An 18,987-nucleotide genomic window follows, 5' to 3' on the forward strand; every position below is an offset into this window, starting at 1 on the left:
AAAAAATAAAAGTTGCCATCATTTGTGGGAGATTGATTTGTTTCATCTTCTGTTTGAATTGATCTCTAAAATACAAGAAAATGAAAGGAACTAATATTTGTTTGTAATAATGGGAATGTACTAGTTTATTGCCTTAGTTGTCTTTCTTTGACTTCGATAAACAATATATTGTAATGCTGGTGAGAATAAATAACTCACCTGTAATACCGAAGTCTATATAATAAGCTCCTATTTTTTTTGCCATCATAACAATTCAAGAACTTTGGCATGTGTGAGTATTTCTCCAATATCAATGAGAATATCCAGAGCCTTCTTGCAATTAGAGAATAGTGCAAGGCTGATTATTTTATTCTCCATATTACTAATATCTCCCATTAAAGCAGACATAGAGACCAGGCTTCTAGCCTTCGGATGCAACACAACCCCCTACAACAACGTTACAATCTTTGAGAAAAATTTCAACACAATTCTGGCTTTCGTGGTCAAAGACATCATTCCATCTGGGTTTTCAACAATAAGTGCGGTGGAAGGATCAGATCTGGTTGATTCAGTCTATGTTCTCCACCAGTGCAGAAAATATAAATCCTCTACCAATTGTGTTGCCTGCATTAAAGCAGCACTAAATCAAGTTCGCAGCAGTTTCAATCAAACATATTACGGCGGCAAGGCAACCTACGACGGCTATTATGTGCACTTCAAGAACTCCAACTTTTACAATGAATACACTCATACGGGAAATAAACAGGTCTGCGGTGATGCCACCATGCCAACCACCAATTCGGTGGCACAAATTGGTAAAAGTTTGATAAGCGATCTCTGCACTGCGACTCCAGATACAAAAGATTATTTTGTTGCGCAGAAGAGACAAGGGCCGTCCAATATGACTTTCTATGGGCTTGCCACCTGCATTCGTTCCCTTCAGTAGGATTTTTGTAAAAATTGCCTGAGTATTGCTCAGACAAATATAAATGAGTGTTTTCCTACCTCCGATGGATGGGCTACAGACGCCGGCTGCTACTTGCAATAGGATATCAAACCCTTCTTCCCAAGCAATGCCACTATCAAGCTTGTGAATTTCTTACCCATGGGTTAGAGATTGTTTATATTCATTGAACAATTTCCAATTTCGTTGAAGCTTCTGACATCTTTCCTTAGAAGCAAGTTTGGATTTCATAAATGAAATTTCATAAAATCAGTTGAATTGCTCTTGTTTAGAATTTCTGTCAGACATTTAGTATAATTTACAATGATTTTTTGATTCTCCATTTTTTATTTCAAGGAAGAAGAAGGAGACGTGTTCAACAGTGGGGATAATAATTGGTGTTGTGGGAGGGGTAATCATACTTGGCCTTTTCACTTGTCTCCTTGCCTTTGGGAAGAAGATAGTGCGGTCAAAGCATGGGAAAGGTAAATATTGTTTTATGCTAAATTTTTTGCGAGTCGATTCGATCTTATTTAATACTAATATCACAAAAAAAAAATGTGTTGAACAGTGGATATTGAAGGAGCCATGAAACTCCATGGACTAGAAGATTTTGACAAGGAGGGTTTGGTGAAGCACTCAAGGTAAATTATCGTTTATTTTCTACCCATATTAGATTTGTCTGCTACTGTAAAATAATTGGTTGGTTTGGGATTTCCAGGGCACGTTAATAAATGGAAAAGTTGTGGCAGTAATGAAACTGAAATTAGGTTGATCTCCCCGTGCAATTCTGAAATTCGACAGTGAAGTGAAACTCATTTCTAATGTTCATTCTAGAAATCTTGTGCGATTACTCGGATACTGCAGACAAGGCCAAGAGAGGCTCTTAATTTAAGAGTGCCCAACAGCAGCCTTGAAAGAATCTTATTCGGTTCACTATTCCCTATCTTTCATCTTTTTTATTCGTTTATTCATTACACCAAACATGATGGGTTGCAAGAGTGTAGTGATTTTCCCTGAATGTAGGTAAAAATAAAAGACTTTTGAGTTGGAAGGAAAGGTTCGAGATTATTGTGGGCATTGCTCGTGGTCTGGTGTATCTCTACGAGGAATTCCATGTCTATATCATCCTGTTGGAATATTAATTCCAGATGGTCATTTCTCCCTAGAGCCAAATGCCCACCTACCACCTGATGACCAGCATAACAGATAGAAACATAAATGCAATGGGTGAGTTTTTTCAAATTCAGAAATGAGAGGGAAAATAATTTTGCTGAAGACAAAAGGAATGTTTTATCATTCATTCGATAGTAGAAGGAGAAGAAGTTGAGCAGCTTAGAAGTTGCAGAGCAGAGAAAGTGATCAGCAGATCTAGTTTGTTGCAAGGATAGAGGAAGTTCATTTCATACCTGTAGTTGCACGTGTTTCTTCTCTGATCATTCTATAAGTTGAATAGTTTATTGTTTTCATTCGTCCTGTTGAAGCAGTGATTGCTCCAGGCGTTATTGTATGCAACCATTAGAGCTGCAAGTTTGAAGTTTTATCAGTTTAAAGTTTTAGGGTTATTTTAGGGTTTTCTGGTTGAAGCCGAATGCTCCCAGATTTGTAATAGTTTGAATCAGAGTTGAATAGAAAGCAACCAAGAATACTTGAATCCATTGTTGTCCTTCTTCTATTCATTGCATTTTGGAAGGTTTATTTGAAATTTTGAAACTTTGAGTCTCTAGTTTTAATGGTGGAAATATTCATGTTATAAGATTGCACTTGGTATTGTCTTTGGTAGAAGTCATTCTCTGCAGTGGCTACCGAGTACACTCGATGCCTTCTTCTACTAAGTTCACTCGGTAATCACTTTGCCTACCGAGTTCACTTGGTAATCATTCTTCTACCGAGTTCACTTGGTAATCACTTTGGTTACCGAGTTTTGTGTTCTCTCATTTACCGAGCTAACTCGGTAAACTCTCCTACCACCTATTGTCTTTGGTTACCAAGCAAAATTTATCACTTGGTAATAGTTGTTCCCGAGAAGATTTTAGGGTTAGGTTGTGAGTTTTTTTTTTTTTTTTTTAAATATAATTTCTCACATGGTATCAGAGTTTTGAGGCCCCACATCCACAGTGAGTTAGGGCATTTTTTTTCTGAGATATTTATCATGGCAAGAGATTCAGGAAAGATATGGCAGCAGCAACCACCATTCAATGGACAAAATTATGATACATGGGCAAAGAAAATGAAAACTATTATGGTTGCAAATGATTTGTGAGAGTTTGTGGTAAATGGATTCAATGATGTGATGGACCCAGCTCAATATGCTGCACTCACAAATGCACAGAAGACTCATTTGAAAGGGTCAAGGAGGAAAGATGCAAAGGCATTAAGTCTTATTGAAGCAGTAATGACAGAAATAGTATTCCCAAAGATTGCAGCAGCAAATTATGCAAAGGAAGCTTGGGATATCCTTGAGATGAACTTCAAGGGGACTGATAAAGCTCGTACAGTAAATCTACAAAATATAAGGAGAGAGTTTGAGAACCTCCAGATGAAGGAAAATGAATCAGTTGTTGACTTCAATTCAAGGACGTCCAATGTGATTAATTAGCTGAAGTCAAATGGAGAAGACTATCAAGAGTAGAGGATAGTGGAGAAGATATTGAGGAGTTTACCTCATAAATATGACAACTTGGTCATGACCATAGAAGAGGCAAAAGACCTCATTGTTTTGACAATGGATGAGTTGATGGGTTCTCTTCAAACCCATGAGCATAGGATCAACAGATCTACTTCTTCATCTTCCAAAGAACAAGAATTCAAGGCTCAGTCAAATCCAAGAGGAAGGGGGAGATGAAGAAATGGCTCAGGCAGAAACTCCAGAGGCAAAGGCCGAGGTAATGGAGGACAAAGAAATGTTGTAGTAGAAAGCTCAGGAAGAGCAGATGGAGCAAGTAGCTCACAAAATATTTCAAGAGGAGGTCATAAATATGGGCATTATGCAAGTGAATGCTGGAAGAAGTAGAATGATCAGTCAGGACAAGCAAATGTGGCTGATGTGAACATGGGAAGTGGACCCAATGCTACTGCCTTCATCATGTGTAATGTTGGTGAAGAAGGAAGCCCTGAGGTTTGGTACCTCGATAGTGGATGTAGCAACCACATGAGTGGTAATGAAACCTTGTTTTCATTCATTGACAAGAGTTTCAAATCTGAAATTAAAATGGGTAACAATGGAACCCTACTAGTTGTGGGCAAAGGATCTATTATGGTCCGCACCAAGAAAGAAGAGAAAAGGTAAATACAAAATGTGTATTTTGCCCTTGGTATGAAGCACAATTTGATGAACATTGGTCAGCTCATTCAAAATGAATACAAAGTGCTAATGGAGAATGACATGTGTGTCATTCAAGAAAAGGATGGGAGTAAGAACCTACTTGCAACAGTTCAAATGACAAAGAATAGAATGTTTCTCTTGAGGATTGAGACATGCTTCTCATCTCAAGTTGGTGCTTCACCTCCTACACAATCAGCTCTAAAGAGTGTGATTGAAGACCCCTCACAACTATGGCACCTCAGGTATGGTCATCTTGGCTATGCTGGTTTAAATTTGTTGTCAAATAAAAGAATGGTAGAAGGTTTTCCACGTATAAGAAATTCATATGACAAGTATGAGGCTTGTATTTTTGGTAAGCAACATAGGCTTCCCTTTAATTCTAAATTTTTTAAGATAGCTAGATATCCATTAGAGTTAGTGCATACTGACCTAGTCGGTCCTATGCAAGTTACTTCCATTGGGAGGAGTACTTATATCATGACATTTATTGATGACTTCAGTCCTAGGACATGGGTGTATTTATTAAAGAATAAATCTAAAGCATTTGATAAATTTGTAGAATTTAAAGCCCAGGCTGAAAGAGAATGTGGAAACTATATCAAAGTCCTAAGATTAGATAGAGGAGGGAAGTATACCTCCAATTCTTTTGTAAATTTTTGTAAGAAACATGGTATAAAGAAAGAGCTCATAGCCAGCTATACACCATAGCAGAATGGAGTGGTTGAAAGAAAGAATAGGACCATTGTTGAAATGGCAAGGAGCATGATGAAAGAGAAAGGTCTCCCAACTAAATTTTGGGGAGAGGCTGTGGCAACAATAGTTTACCTAATTAATAGGTGTCCTACAAAGGCAGTCCGTGATAGAATTCCATTGGAAGCATGGTCACGAAGAAGATGGACAGTTGAACACCTAAGAGTGTTTGGATGTGTTGCATTTGCACATGTACCTAAAGAGCAAAGGCAGAAATTTGATGACAAAGGTGTGAAATGCATTTTCACAGGGTACAGCCCAGAATCAAAGGCATATGGATTTTATGACCCATTGAACAACAAGATGATGCTTTCAAGAGATGTGGAATTTCTTGAAAAGTAGTCTTGGTATGGTTCAATTGATGAGTCACCAAGCACTTCAAGTAAAGTGCCATTTATGAATGAAGAGGATGCTGATGAATAGCAAGAAGAAGGAGCAGATAGAAGAAAAGGCAAGCAGCCATAGTCATTATCGAGCTCCTCTAGGCATGACCGAGAGTCAGTGCCAAGCAGCAACAGTGAAGATTCTAATCCCACACTCTCCTCCATGTTAGCAAGAAAGACCAAGAGTCTTAGGGAGATAAACCAAGATAAAAGGTATGAAGATTATGATGAGAGTGTTAATTTTGCATTATTTTCTCATAGTGATCCAACATATTTTGAAAAAGCTATTAAAGAGAAGAAATGGTGTAAGGTCATGGATGAGGAAATAGATGCTATAGAAAGGAATGAGAAATGGGAGCTAACTAATTTGCCTCCCAAGAAGCAAGTGATTGGAGTGAAATGGGTCTACAAGACCTAAATGCAATGCTGAAGGTAATATTGATAGGCATAAGGCAAGGCTAGTAGTCAAGGGCTACAAATAGCAGTATGGAAGAGATTATGATGAGACCTAGGCACCGGTTGCAAGAATGAAAATCGTGTGTGTTGTCATAGCAATTGTAGCTTAGCACAAGTGGAAGATATTCCAAATGGATGTGAAGTCCGCCTTCCTAAATGGTGTATTGAAAGAAGAAATCTATGTGGAGTAGCCACCTAGTTATGAAGTTGCAGGTGAAGAACACAAAGTATATAGATTGAAGAGAGCTCTTTATGGGCTCAAGCAAGCTCCACGGGCATCGTATAGTATGAATGACTCATATTTGATGAGAAATGGCTTTTGCAAAAGAAATGGTGAGCCTACTCTCTACATCAAGGTAGCAAATGGAAATATTTTGATTGTTGTCTTGTATGTAGATGATTTGATTTTTACTGGAAATGACAAGGCTCTAATTGGTGAATTCAAAGAGGCCATGAAAAGTAAATTTGAAATGATAGACCTAGGTCTCTTAAAGTACTTTCTAGGCATAGAAGTAAAACAAATGCATGATGGCATCTTCATCTCTCAAGAAAAGTATGCAGGGCAGATCTTGGAGAGATTTAAAATACAAAATAGTAAGGCAGCCCCAACACCAACAACAGTAGGTCTGAAATTGAGTAAGGAAGACTCTAGCAAGAGAGTGGATCCAACACTATACAAGAGTATGGTTGGAAGTTTGATGTATTTGACTGCAACTCGGCTAGACCTAATGCATGCAGTAAGTCTAATTTCCAGATTTATGGAAACACGAAAGGATTCCCATTGGCAAGCGGGAAAAAGGATCCTAAGGTATGTGAAAGGTACCAAGGGATTTGGAATTTTGTATACCACAGTAAATGATTTCAAGTTGGTTGGTTATACAAATAGTGATTGGGCTGGAAGTTTAGATGATAGGAAGAGCACTTCCAGATATATGTTTCATATGGGTTTAGGTGCAATTTCATGGGCATTCAAGAAGCAACCTATTGTTGCTCAATCTACAATAGAGGATAAATAAATAGCCACAAATGCAGTAGCATGTCAAGCTATTTGGTTAAGGAGGATCTTGACAGATTTAAATGAAAGGCAAGGAGATGGAACCACAATTTATTGTGACAACATTTCATCTATTGCTTTTTCTAAGAATCCAATCTTCCATGAGAGAAGCAAACACATAGAGATCAGATATCACTTCATCAGAGAGTTGGTGGAGAATGGGGATATCAAGATTGAACATTGCAAGTCTGAGCAGCAACTAGTAGCCATTTTTACCAAGCCATTAGGCATTGGGACTTTTGTACACCTAAGAGAGTGTCTTGGTGTAGTTGATTTGGATCAATAATGATCCTTGTTTGTTTGGCTCGGGATAAAGGGGGAGTGTTGAAATATTAATTGCAGGTGATCGTTTCTCTCTGGAGCCAAATGCCCACCTACCACCTGACGACCAGTAGAATAGATAGAAACATAAATGCAGTGGGTGAGTTTTTTCAAATTTAGAAATGAGAGGGAAAATAATTTTGCTGAAGACAAACAGAATGTTTGTTGCAGGGACAGAGGAAGTTCATTTCGTGCCTGTAGTTGCACATGTTTCTTCTCTGATCATTTTGTAAGTTGAATAGTTTATTGTTTTCATTCATCCTATTGAAGCGTTGATTGCTCCAGGCATTATTGTATGTAGCCATTAGAGCTGCAAGTTTGAAGTTTTATCAGTTTAAAGTTTTAGGGTTATTTTAGGGTTTTTTGGTTGAAGCCGAATGCTCCCAGATTTGTAATAGTTTGAATCATAGTTGAATAGAAAGCAAGCAAGCATACTTGAATGCATTGTTGTCCTTCTTCTATTCATTGCATTTTGGAAGGTTTATTTCAAAGTTTGAATCTTTGAGTCTCTGGTTTTAATGGTGGAAATATTCATGTTATAAGTTGGCACTCGGTATTGTCTTTGGTAGAAGTCATTCTCTGTAGTGGCTACTAAGTACACTCGGTGCCTTCTTCTATCGAGTTCACTTGGTAATCACTTTGCCTACCAAGTTCACTCGATAATCATTCTTCTACCGAGTTCACTCAGTAATCACTTTGGTTACCAAGTTGTGTGTTCTTTCATTTACCGAGCTAACTTGGTAAACTCTCTTGCAACCTATTCTCTTTGCTTACTGAGCAAAATTTATCACTCAGTAATAGTTGTTCCTAAGCAGATTTTAGCGTTAGGTTGTGAGTTTTTTATTTTGTTTTAATATTTCTCACACATCCACCATGACATTAAGTCAAGTAATATATTGCTTGATGAAAACTTTCGAGCAAAAATAGTAGATTTTGGGCTGGCGAGACTTCTTCCAAATGATAAAACTCACGTCAGCACTAGGTTTGCAAGAACACTGTGAGAAAAATGGTAATTTATGTACTTATCTTTTCTAATCATCAAGTTTTCAATATAGATAGTAACACCATTACTTTTGGGGATTTTGCAGAGGATACACAGCTCTTGAATACACTCACCGTCGGCAATTAATAGAGAAAACTGACACCTACGGCTTTGGTGTTGTGGTTCTCAAAATTCTCAATGGTAGAAAAAGCATTGACTTGAAGCAACCACCAGATATGCAATATCTTCTTCAATGGGTATTTCATAATTCTAATAACACACTTTGAATCCTTTAATCAATTCTTTCCCCTCCCTAAAAATCTTAATCATTTTTCTTAAAATAATAATGACAGCTTTGGAGCCTATACTAAGATAATGAATGCAAAGATAGACAAATAAATAGAAATTAAATTAAATTCATTTCCTTTCTCCTTCTTGACCTACATTAGACTGATTATTGAGTTCATATAAAAAGAAATCTATCTACTGAGATACATTGGTACCTAGCTGTTGTACTGGCTAGTTCTATAGGAATTCTTTTTAGATACATGGAACACAAACTTTTGGAGTGTTAGTCACAACCGATAATGCACCCCATACATTCACATAGCCCATTAACAATCATCATTAATTCAATTTTCATCACTTAGTTGGGGAATATAAATGCAACTGACTTCTATTACATGACCACTATCAAGAACATCATATCCTTCACAATTAGACAAAAAAATTCTCACTTCCAATCCCAAAAATTTTATCCAATAAACACACACACAGACCTTTGAATCACGACAACCAACTCACCACCAATACAACCTACTTTCACTTACTGCAATCACAACTAACTTCAATAACTATTCAATAACATCAAACACACATACTTCAAACACATACATAATAAAAATTTCCATGATCAATAACTTCCATGGCATGTGTATGCATTCTCTGGAACTCCTGCTTCCACAGAGATGCTCCACATGCTTCTAATCTATGAATTATAGTGTCACACAACACTAACTCAAACACACTTCAACTTTGGCTTTCTTCTTTTCATGGCTTCTCTATTTCTCATAGTAGTCTCCTGATTTGTTCTTCTCTTTATTCTTGCAGAAGATAACATAAAATGTCATTGCTTGTTGGGCTACGATGCCACAACACTCTTCACCAGTTATAAACTTTTTTACCTCTCCACAATCTCAAGGATCATCTCCCATTAGCTCTGATACCACTTGAAGGAGTTGAATAGAGTGGATCAAAGACAAACACCAACTAAAAGATAAGCATTCACTTCAATATGTAAAATACAAAGACTACCACAATGTGCTACAACACTTCATGCTCATTAACATAACTAAAATCTATTACAAGTCCTTAGGATGCTACAACATTCTATCCACTCATGATCCACAATGAGAAACCCAAAATGGGCTCTACTGATCACAGGCCCAACTTATTCTATTTATAAGAAAATGCATATTAAATGTTGTAACAAAGAGTTGACAATATAATTAATGCTGGATGGTGAGGCTGGTGTGTTGGTTAGTGTTTGGATGGCTAAGGACTGCTAATGATGGCTACATGTCTGCTGCTTTTGGCTGTTTTTTTGTGGTTGTGGAAAATAGGTAGGTGGGAAAAATTACTCCACCAATAGATAACAAGGTTTTATAGTTGGTGGAAAGTAAGAAGGAGATGGAAGGTTATAGTGAAAAGAGGTTTTGAGGGTGATAAATCTTGCGCTTGTGTGCATACAAGCTTCTCCCAGACAAAGACCATTAATGTTTGAGGTTGTGACAGTACTATTAAATAGGGATGAGATTGATTTTCAAAAACCTCTACAACCATCATTCATAGACATGGGGCACAATGAACATGGAGGAAGTTCCAATTCTAGTACACCTGCCTCTCAATCAAACACGATAGTTACGAAGTCCCTTAATGCTCATTAACAGTGTCTATTTACCTTGTTGATGGACACAAGGATAGCAGCAAGGAAGAATGAATTGTTTATATAATCCCTCATCCCTATTTGCAAATAATATTTAAAATATCAGATTTTTTTCCCTTTCTATTTTGATATTTAAGCACAAAATCTTTGAGATGTGTAACAAATTGAATGATCCTATGATGCTGATAAATTTATTTTGAATAAAAAAACTAAAATGAATTGTGCAAATAGAAATTTGTTTAACTAATTCTATGAAGACTTAGGCTAAACAATAGTAAGCTTCTCAACGAACTTGTATAGGGATTTTTTTTCTTTTTTTTATATAGAAAGTAATATTGAGAAAATGTATTAAATGAAAGTAGTAATTGTAGAAATACTAAGAGGGAGATGATGAATAAGTATGTAGAATTGATTTTGACCATCAAGTTGGAAATAAAATATAGGATAATGACAAAGACAAGAACTATGAAAGAGAGAATAAAGAAAAGAAGAAGAGAATGGTAATAGAGTGATTAAAGATAAATATCACGCAAAAAATCAATCGGATAATGAGTATAAAGAAAAAAGAACAAAGATAGCTTGAAAAGATATGAATATCTCTAAGAAGGGAAGGTACAAAAAATCAGCAAGAAAAAAGGTCACCTAGTACAAAACAAAAATAAACTTGAAGAAGCATTAGCATATTATTATAAAACTAAAGAATGTACGAACACACCTATAATTTCATGTGCTCAAATTTCATGACTATAATTTATTTTACTGCAATTTGATTCATTTTGTGAATATAGCTCACAATTGATTGTGTAATTGGTTATTACATTGTCTAAATGTTTCAATGTATATTGTAAGCAACAATATGTTTGATAGTTCCTACAACTATTATTATTACCATTTCTCCAATTGTGTGAGATATATTCTTATTTATGTCTCTACATACTTCAATAAAAAAATAATCAAGTTTTTCCTATCAAATGTCTCATGCCAATCATTTGTCTCTTTCATATTATATTAGAGCATACAAATTATATTGGAAGGCTTATGTGTTGAATATCTAATGACTAATGATTGTGAAAAATGAAGTAGCATATAATAAAGAGGGTCCATCTCTAGAAAATATATTCTTGATTGTTTCTCCATCAAATAGAGTTGAAGGTTTCGCTGCAACAATTACATACTATGATGATAGATGCCCAATTAGGAGAGATTTTTGAGTTAGGTAGTTTGCATTGTCAACTAGGCCAATAGAAGTGCATAAGATATGAAGAAAATCAGATATTGTGATGGTAGTAGTGGTGGCCACGAAGTCCTACTACATGGATAATTGATTATCATCAATTGTCAAGTTTAGGGATGAGACTAAGAGGGGAATCAAATTTGGCATCCCTTGCATGTCACCTCTCACAACTATGCAAAAAGTTATTTTTTGTTGATAAAAGTTTTTACTTTCACTTACATAAAAAATGTTGATAGTACATTGCAATGCACCTCACCAAATAGATCTTTACACACAGGATAGTTGATGATGTATGACAAATGCTTAGAAATGTAAATTTTTACTATTGTATTTTTTTATAATTCTTATGGACATTTGAGTTTCTATTTGTTTCACTCCCAAAATTACTTTTACCATCTTCATCTAATGCGGGTATATATAGTTAAAAGAAGAGTTTTTTATACTTGTCCAAAGGATTCTTTGTTGGGAAGAAGAGGTGTTGACTAGTGTCAAAAATGTTCGAAAAATATATGGTTGGGATGATTTAAGGATCGTGAGAATTTATTTATCTTAATATCAATTTTCTCTTTTCCTTTATATGAATTCCCTAGCTAGATTAAGATATTGACATAGACATGGAGATGTGAAATGTGTCAATGTATCACTTTGAGTGTTAGATTGTAAATAATTGTTAAAGAGGTTACCTTGTAGGATGGATAACAATGAGAAGCATAAACAAATTGTATATCCCACTTATGGTTTTGAAGAAGCTCCTCCTTGTAGAAAAAGTGATTTTATCTTACGAATTTAATGCAAAAAAGAGATGATGGAGGTGATCAAATAAATTACATAAAAGGAATATGTGAAAAACCTATTGATTTGAATATCTTCCTTTGAAAAATGAAAACATAGACTCGACAAAGATGGTAAATTATATGAGTTGTAAATATATAAAGAATGAAATAGAAGTTTGGAAATAATTAAATGGTTCGAATATATTAAAGAGGAGATAAAAATTGGATGATTTATGGAAAAATTTATAAAATTGATTTAAGCTTACTCTCTTTAGGCTTATATTTTTGCAAAGTAACAAGCAAAACAATTCCAAATGTTGAGAGGCAATTTCCCACTTCAAACTATTTTACCAGTTGTTGATTTAATAGAACACTAATCCTTTGTTCATCAAAAGTTGATTAATATAAAACTATTTTTTAGAATATATTGCTAGAATATATTACACCTATCTTCACAACATGAATAGTTAGATTTGGATGTTATTCAAGGCACATTTTATGCATGTGTCATCAAGAAATAATTTATCATATTTTATATAAGTGATTATAAGAAGGATGATGTTCATTATGTAGAATAATTCTTGAAGAAGATTTTTACAAACTTGAAATAAAGGGGTATAAAAATTTGGTATACATTGTGTTTTATTTAGATTTATGTAACTCCACAATTTAAATCATCAAGATCATTTTATCCACTATGTAGATATCATCATATTGAAAATATGTCACATGTCTAGAGTTTTTTTCAAAGTGGACATGTAAAAAATGGTGAAGATGGTGGTGATGAATCATGTATAAAATTTGTGCTACAAAATTATCAAATGAATAATATAGGAGCTTGTATAAAGATGCAATTAATGCTTTTGAATGCTAGACACATTACACCTCAAATAAGGTTAATGCATCATAAAGAATGAGTCAAAGAGTACCACATACATAATTTTTGGCAATAACATTATGCACATGTTTTTAAATTATGCATGTTTAATATATGAAATCTTGCTTAAATTCTACACATTCTTAATTAAAATTTTAAAAATGAAATTCATATTTGTTCCCTTTATATATGTGTAAATTCAAGTGTGTTTGTGTTTGTAGATCTACAAGAACAATGTATGATTGCAAGAGGATAGAAAATAAATATTTATTCCATTAAGTTATGAGTAAAAATTATTGTAATTGCACGCTGAAGACTAGTGACTACTTGTTAGAAAGTAAAGTCCACCAAGATAACTAAGAGGGGGGAGTGGGGTGAATCAGTTATTAAATCAATATAACTTTTATCAACCTTATTAAACCTTAAGCATCTCAACAATATAATTAGATATCATAAAAAGAGTATCAGATACACAATAACACCAGATTTGTTAACTAGCAAAACCCTTAATCAAATGAAAAGCCCTAGTGGGAATGGTACCCACAAAATGATGTACTAATATAAAAGTTCCTTGTAAGAGGATAGACTTTGTGAGGAGTCAATAAAATAGATTTAGTAAATATCAGTCCCTATTAGGATACTTTGAATCCTTGTTAGGAGATTCCAACCCTATTAGGAGTTGTGTTAACTAGGAATGAGGAGTTGTAGAAGGAAAATGGGCCCACTCTCCAAATACTTTTAGGGGCAAGACAACTCACTGTCCAACTGGATTTTGTATTATTTCTTTCAAAATAATATAAATGAAATTGATCTTCATAACTCAAAATCTTTCTCTTTCCTCTTATTGTTTCAATACCATAACAAATACCTTCATAGACTGCAATATCAAATCTTTAACTTTGTAGCAAACTAATCTCTTTGATCACTTACTTGCATTTACAAACTTCACATATCACCTGAATAATTCTTACTTGCACACATTTACACAATACATTACAAGGAAAATAACCTTTATTTTATACAATATTCTTAAAATAATTCCTTGAGTTGGCCTTGACATTTTCCCAATCAATTACAATAGGACCTCATTAAGATATTATCACAATTACAAAACACTCTCAGCTCACAGTAATTACAATTTTTTACACATGAAACCTCAAACCTCAAACACTCGCTATCATCATCAATATGTTATCTACTATCATTGTCTAACTAGACTCATCCATATTCTATCATGGTTAGGAGATATAATCTGAACACTAGATTGCACTTCTCAAGTACTTTATTTGCACAATGTCTTTTATAAATTACAAAAATCTTTCACATGTCTTTGATTTTTTTCATGTGCACTTGTCCACTTCATCAAGACATAATGTATAATATATCCTCAACTACGCTTGACCTCATAATCAATACACAATTTGTATGACCTCGTTCTCTTTCTTCTACTCTACCAAACTTTATAGAAATAATACTATGTTTACATAAATGAAAAATATAGTCATAAGTGTAACTTGTCAATCTCCCAAAGTGTGATATTAATGCTTGGGATACCCCTCCAAAGGAATACCATCAGCATTCATGCTAAAAATCTGCCACCTTGGAATTGATGGAAGCATAGATGAAAAACATCTAATTTTCAGGAATACCAAATCTGACTTTGTTGTTTCTCTACTATTTTCATATCCTTTTCATCAGTCAAATCTAAAAATATTAGGAACAACTCTTTATCAATGCTTCCTCATTCTTACATGGATGGCATCAATTATTTATACTTCTCCTCAATTGATATAACTCAATGTGATAATCTCCCTTTGCTACATCTCTCCTACATATACATCTCCTACATACTACTAGAAGATGTTTTCCATTTAATGTCTCCCCCATTGACATCAATAACAAAGGCATCATCATGTCAATCAAGTTCTTGATGTCTTCAACCAACTCAAGTTTCCAGAGGCATTATTTCATACCGGCTACCAAGAGTCCTAGATGACTCTGCACAACCACATATACTCCCCCATATAGGAAGCATCAACATTACTTCCAAAAAGGTATGACAAGCATGTGTCCTTGAAATTTATGAATTCTTTGGCAAACAGAAAGGTGACCATTAATGGGGCAGCCTTGGAAATGATGGAGGATCTCACTACTAGGGTGGGTACCTTGTGTCTCAAAGGCAAGAGATGGCATAAGAAGCTCAGAGTTTCAGATCAAATAAATTTGCATAAATTTTTCTACCATAAGGAGGAACCTACATGCATGCATAGTGGCTTCTCTCATGAGGACTTTTCTAAGCCATGGGACATTGTATGTTATGCCATCATGTGCTACATTATGATTGAGGACTAGTTGCAGGTGTTGTATTATTACCACTTCCCCATCTCAAATCACTTTAGAAACCTGGACTTAATCTCTTTTCGACACCTTATTTTTCATTTGATGGAGTATAGTGTTTTTAATGTCTGGAAAGAGAGGGGAGAAGGGAAACCCTTTTATATCCTACATTTGGCCTTCATGTTGAAACTCTAAAGATTCCAACTTTCCCTCAAGCCACCTCTTTTGGTTAATCCCCAAGCCAATGTGACTCCCAAATCCTCCACTAACCTGAGCCCTAGGTTGGCCTCAAAGGGCACTATAAAAAATTCCATTGCTACCAAAACAAAAATTAGCTTTGTTGACTTAGATATTAATACTGGGTGGAGCAACAAAGTTGCTAGGAGATCCAACAAGAGGCTCAAAATGGAGAAATTTACGATCCCCCACAAAAAAGAAGCAAGGTTAGAATCTAGGGAGAATGAAACAAAACCTACTAGTAAGAGGAAGATAAAAGTGATCCACTCTAGCTCTAGGAGAAAAGATATCCCTAGCCCATCCCATTTTTTGCATACCATGGAAGGCAACTCATTCCTAGACAAGAACTTGGGTGAGGATATCACTTCCCTAATGAAGCAAGCTACTATGGGTTGTGGGAAGAAGGGGAGTCACCAGCATGAAGAGGATAACTTAAAAAAATAGGATGGATAGGCTGGAGAAGTCTATGTATGATCTGATTTATAATTAGGAGGCATTGTACCATAAATTTGGGGCCCTTGCTAAGTTTTCTATGAAGTTAATGCATTGGACAATCACCACTTTGTATTTTATATAGCTGAACAAAGAGAAGAAGGAAGTGGGAAAATAAAGTGAAACCACTGGCTTCCTCCTCCGCTTTTTGGCAGATAACTTGATCAAAACCCTATTGGACAAGCTTGCGAAGGAGGAGGAAAAACCAACTACGGAGAACTCAGATGATAAAGAGGAGAGTTGGCCCATGTGCTCTTTTTTCTTTTATTTTTTATTACGATATGGTGTACCAAACACAGATAATGTTTCCTTTCCTATTTAATTTTTTTACTGTAAAATATATGTTATTCAATTATCTTGTTTACTTTTTAATTTTTAATAGTGTTCAACATTTTATAATTTTTTAATGTAGTCAAAATTAGAAAAAATTGTAGCTATAAAATATTAGAAACCCTTAGTTAGAAAACTAAATTATTATAAAATATTAGAAATCTATTATTAGTGAATAATAGAAAATATTTTCAAGTCTTTGAAAATATTGCTTAATCAAATGTATGTGAAAATGTACATAGATGTTTCTTTTCAAACTATAGACAATTTATTTGAAATATATAGTTAAATGTTTAAATTTATTTATTATATGTGTAAATGTTATGGGTGTGTTCTATGTCTATCCATGTTATGTATTTAAATGGTATATGTGTATAGTTAGATGTTAAAATACAATCCTTTACACCCTTGTACCATTTAGAACATCTAAGGCCCCTTAGTAGGATCTTTTATGACATAAGGAAACTCCTATTATGATATAAAACTTGTTAGGAACCCCTAAAATGAACTTCTATTACATAATAGGACCTATTAAGACATGATAACTCTTAAAATGATCTTACAATATAAGACTCCCTAGACTCCCTATTATGACATAAATCCCCTTAAGACCCTTTTGTACATTTTCAAATCTTTTTAGAAATTCGATGATGCATTTATGGATTATAGGACATATTTTGACCCTCTAAGAAATTGATGATCTTTTAACATTTTTGACTACATCCTTGGACCCATTTTGATCCAAATGAGCTACATAAATTTACATGTTATGTACATGTGTATAGATAGATGTTTAAATATTTAAATTTCTCTTTGATATGTTTAAATGTTAAACATATAACAATTTTTTTGAATCATTCTTTTCCTATATATGTGTCATACTATACTTATTGAGAGATTCATAGGGATTTTTATTATGGCTCTAACAAACTTAGATCAAACATGTGATTTCAGCTCTAGAGATATTCCTATAGATTCTCATGGTGTGTTCCCCAATTAAATTTATGTTGAAAGTGTCCCATGAGGTATTTCTCCATTGATTTTGATACAAGATAATTGTGGGTTTTGTCAGTGACTACTTTGGAGTTCTTGGAGGAATGCTCATTACTTTCTTTGTAGAATACTTGGAGTGTTATTTGGTCAAAGAAGCGGTGCTTGATGATCCTGGAGGTGCTCAATCATCAAAGGTGCTCAACATGCACTGGAAGCTTGGTCATGCTTGGTTGTAGTGTTGACCGAGTAACTTAGTCAATGAAGGGACTTGATCACCAAAGGATTATAACTCAACATACACTAGGGAGGTCAGCTTATAATGCATGGTTCAGTTGTTGTGTTGAGCAAGTAGCTCGGTCAATGAAGGGATTCAATTATTCTTGATATAGTTGCTGATACTCAAAAGTGGTTTTGTGATGCTTAGTCATGTCCTATTTCCTACTTTTCCTCAGTTGTCTGTGTCCGATCTATAGTGTCGGCTGACCTTGGCATTTAATTTGGATGTATTTAAGTTTTTTTCTAAGCCAACTTGTGGCTTAAATGTGCATTTAATGCAAGGGTTTATTTAATTTTTAATATCCTAGGCCAACTTATGGCCTAGTTGGGTATAAGTAAGGGGGTCTTTTGGAGTCTTTACTTATTCATTCAGTGGAGTATGTCATTTATTGAGTGTGAGATGTAGGATGGAAAAGATGGAGTAGCTAAGTGAGTGAAGTTTTACTAAGTGTGTGGACAAAGCACCAAATGTGAGGCATTTTACACCTGGACCTTGGGTAAAGTTTGAGAAGGGCTAGTAGCCGAGGTCTTTGAAACAAGGAGATTTCTTGCCAGGCTTGCAAACACAAGTTTAGATCTTCCTTAGAGGTTTCTATTGGAGTATGGATCTGGACAAGCTAATGTTTGGGTTGGATATTGAGGGACCTTGCATAATTGCTATTGTAATTGCTATTGTATTTGGCCATAATTGGGAAGGCCTTACAACCTGACACATTGCATGTTATCAATTATTTCATGAATAAAGATTTGTATTTGATACCATATCTTGTATCTTGTATCTTGTATTGTGTTTCCACTGAGTGGTTATTTGTTGGGGGCTAGGACATCTCCTTTGAGGATTCTCCTTCCTTGTACTGTGTTAGATGATATTAGAGAACAATTTTTCCTGAGCATGTAGACAAATCACTAAAGTTGAGGGAGTTTGCACTTGGAACTTGGGTTGGAGCAGTAGATCTAAGAAGATCTTGATCTTGTGGTGGATCGTTCTTTATGGAGACCTAGATATATTGGACATGAGGTGGAAGATTGTGGTTCTAATTTACATTTCTAGAGGACTTATAGATGGATTGATGGATGCAAAGATGGAAGGTTGATCTTGTTGGAGCATGATCATAGAGGTTTTGTGTGATGTCTATTGTAGATTAGCGTGCCTAGACTTTTGATTTTTTCCTAGTTGTTCATGTGAGGTGAAAGGTTGCGATTTGAATCACAAATAATTTGGGTTTGTCACAAGGTGTTAGTGAAAGGTTTGTTGTAGAGGTTTTCTGAAGATCTTGGAAGATGGCTTTGAGAATATTGG

General features: G+C 34.9%; 1 pseudogene; it reads left to right on the plus strand.

Moving 5' to 3' along the window:
• The first annotated feature begins 292 nt into the window (after positions 1 to 292).
• Positions 293 to 18,987, plus strand: part of LOC149536981 (cysteine-rich receptor-like protein kinase 2) — a 54,457-nt pseudogene continuing 35,762 nt past the window's right edge.

Source organism: Cupressus sempervirens, chromosome 10 (genome assembly GCF_028749045.1).
Source record: "Cupressus sempervirens isolate cs-2001-9-10 chromosome 10, ASM2874904v1, whole genome shotgun sequence".
Taxonomy (NCBI): domain Eukaryota; kingdom Viridiplantae; phylum Streptophyta; class Pinopsida; order Cupressales; family Cupressaceae; genus Cupressus; species Cupressus sempervirens.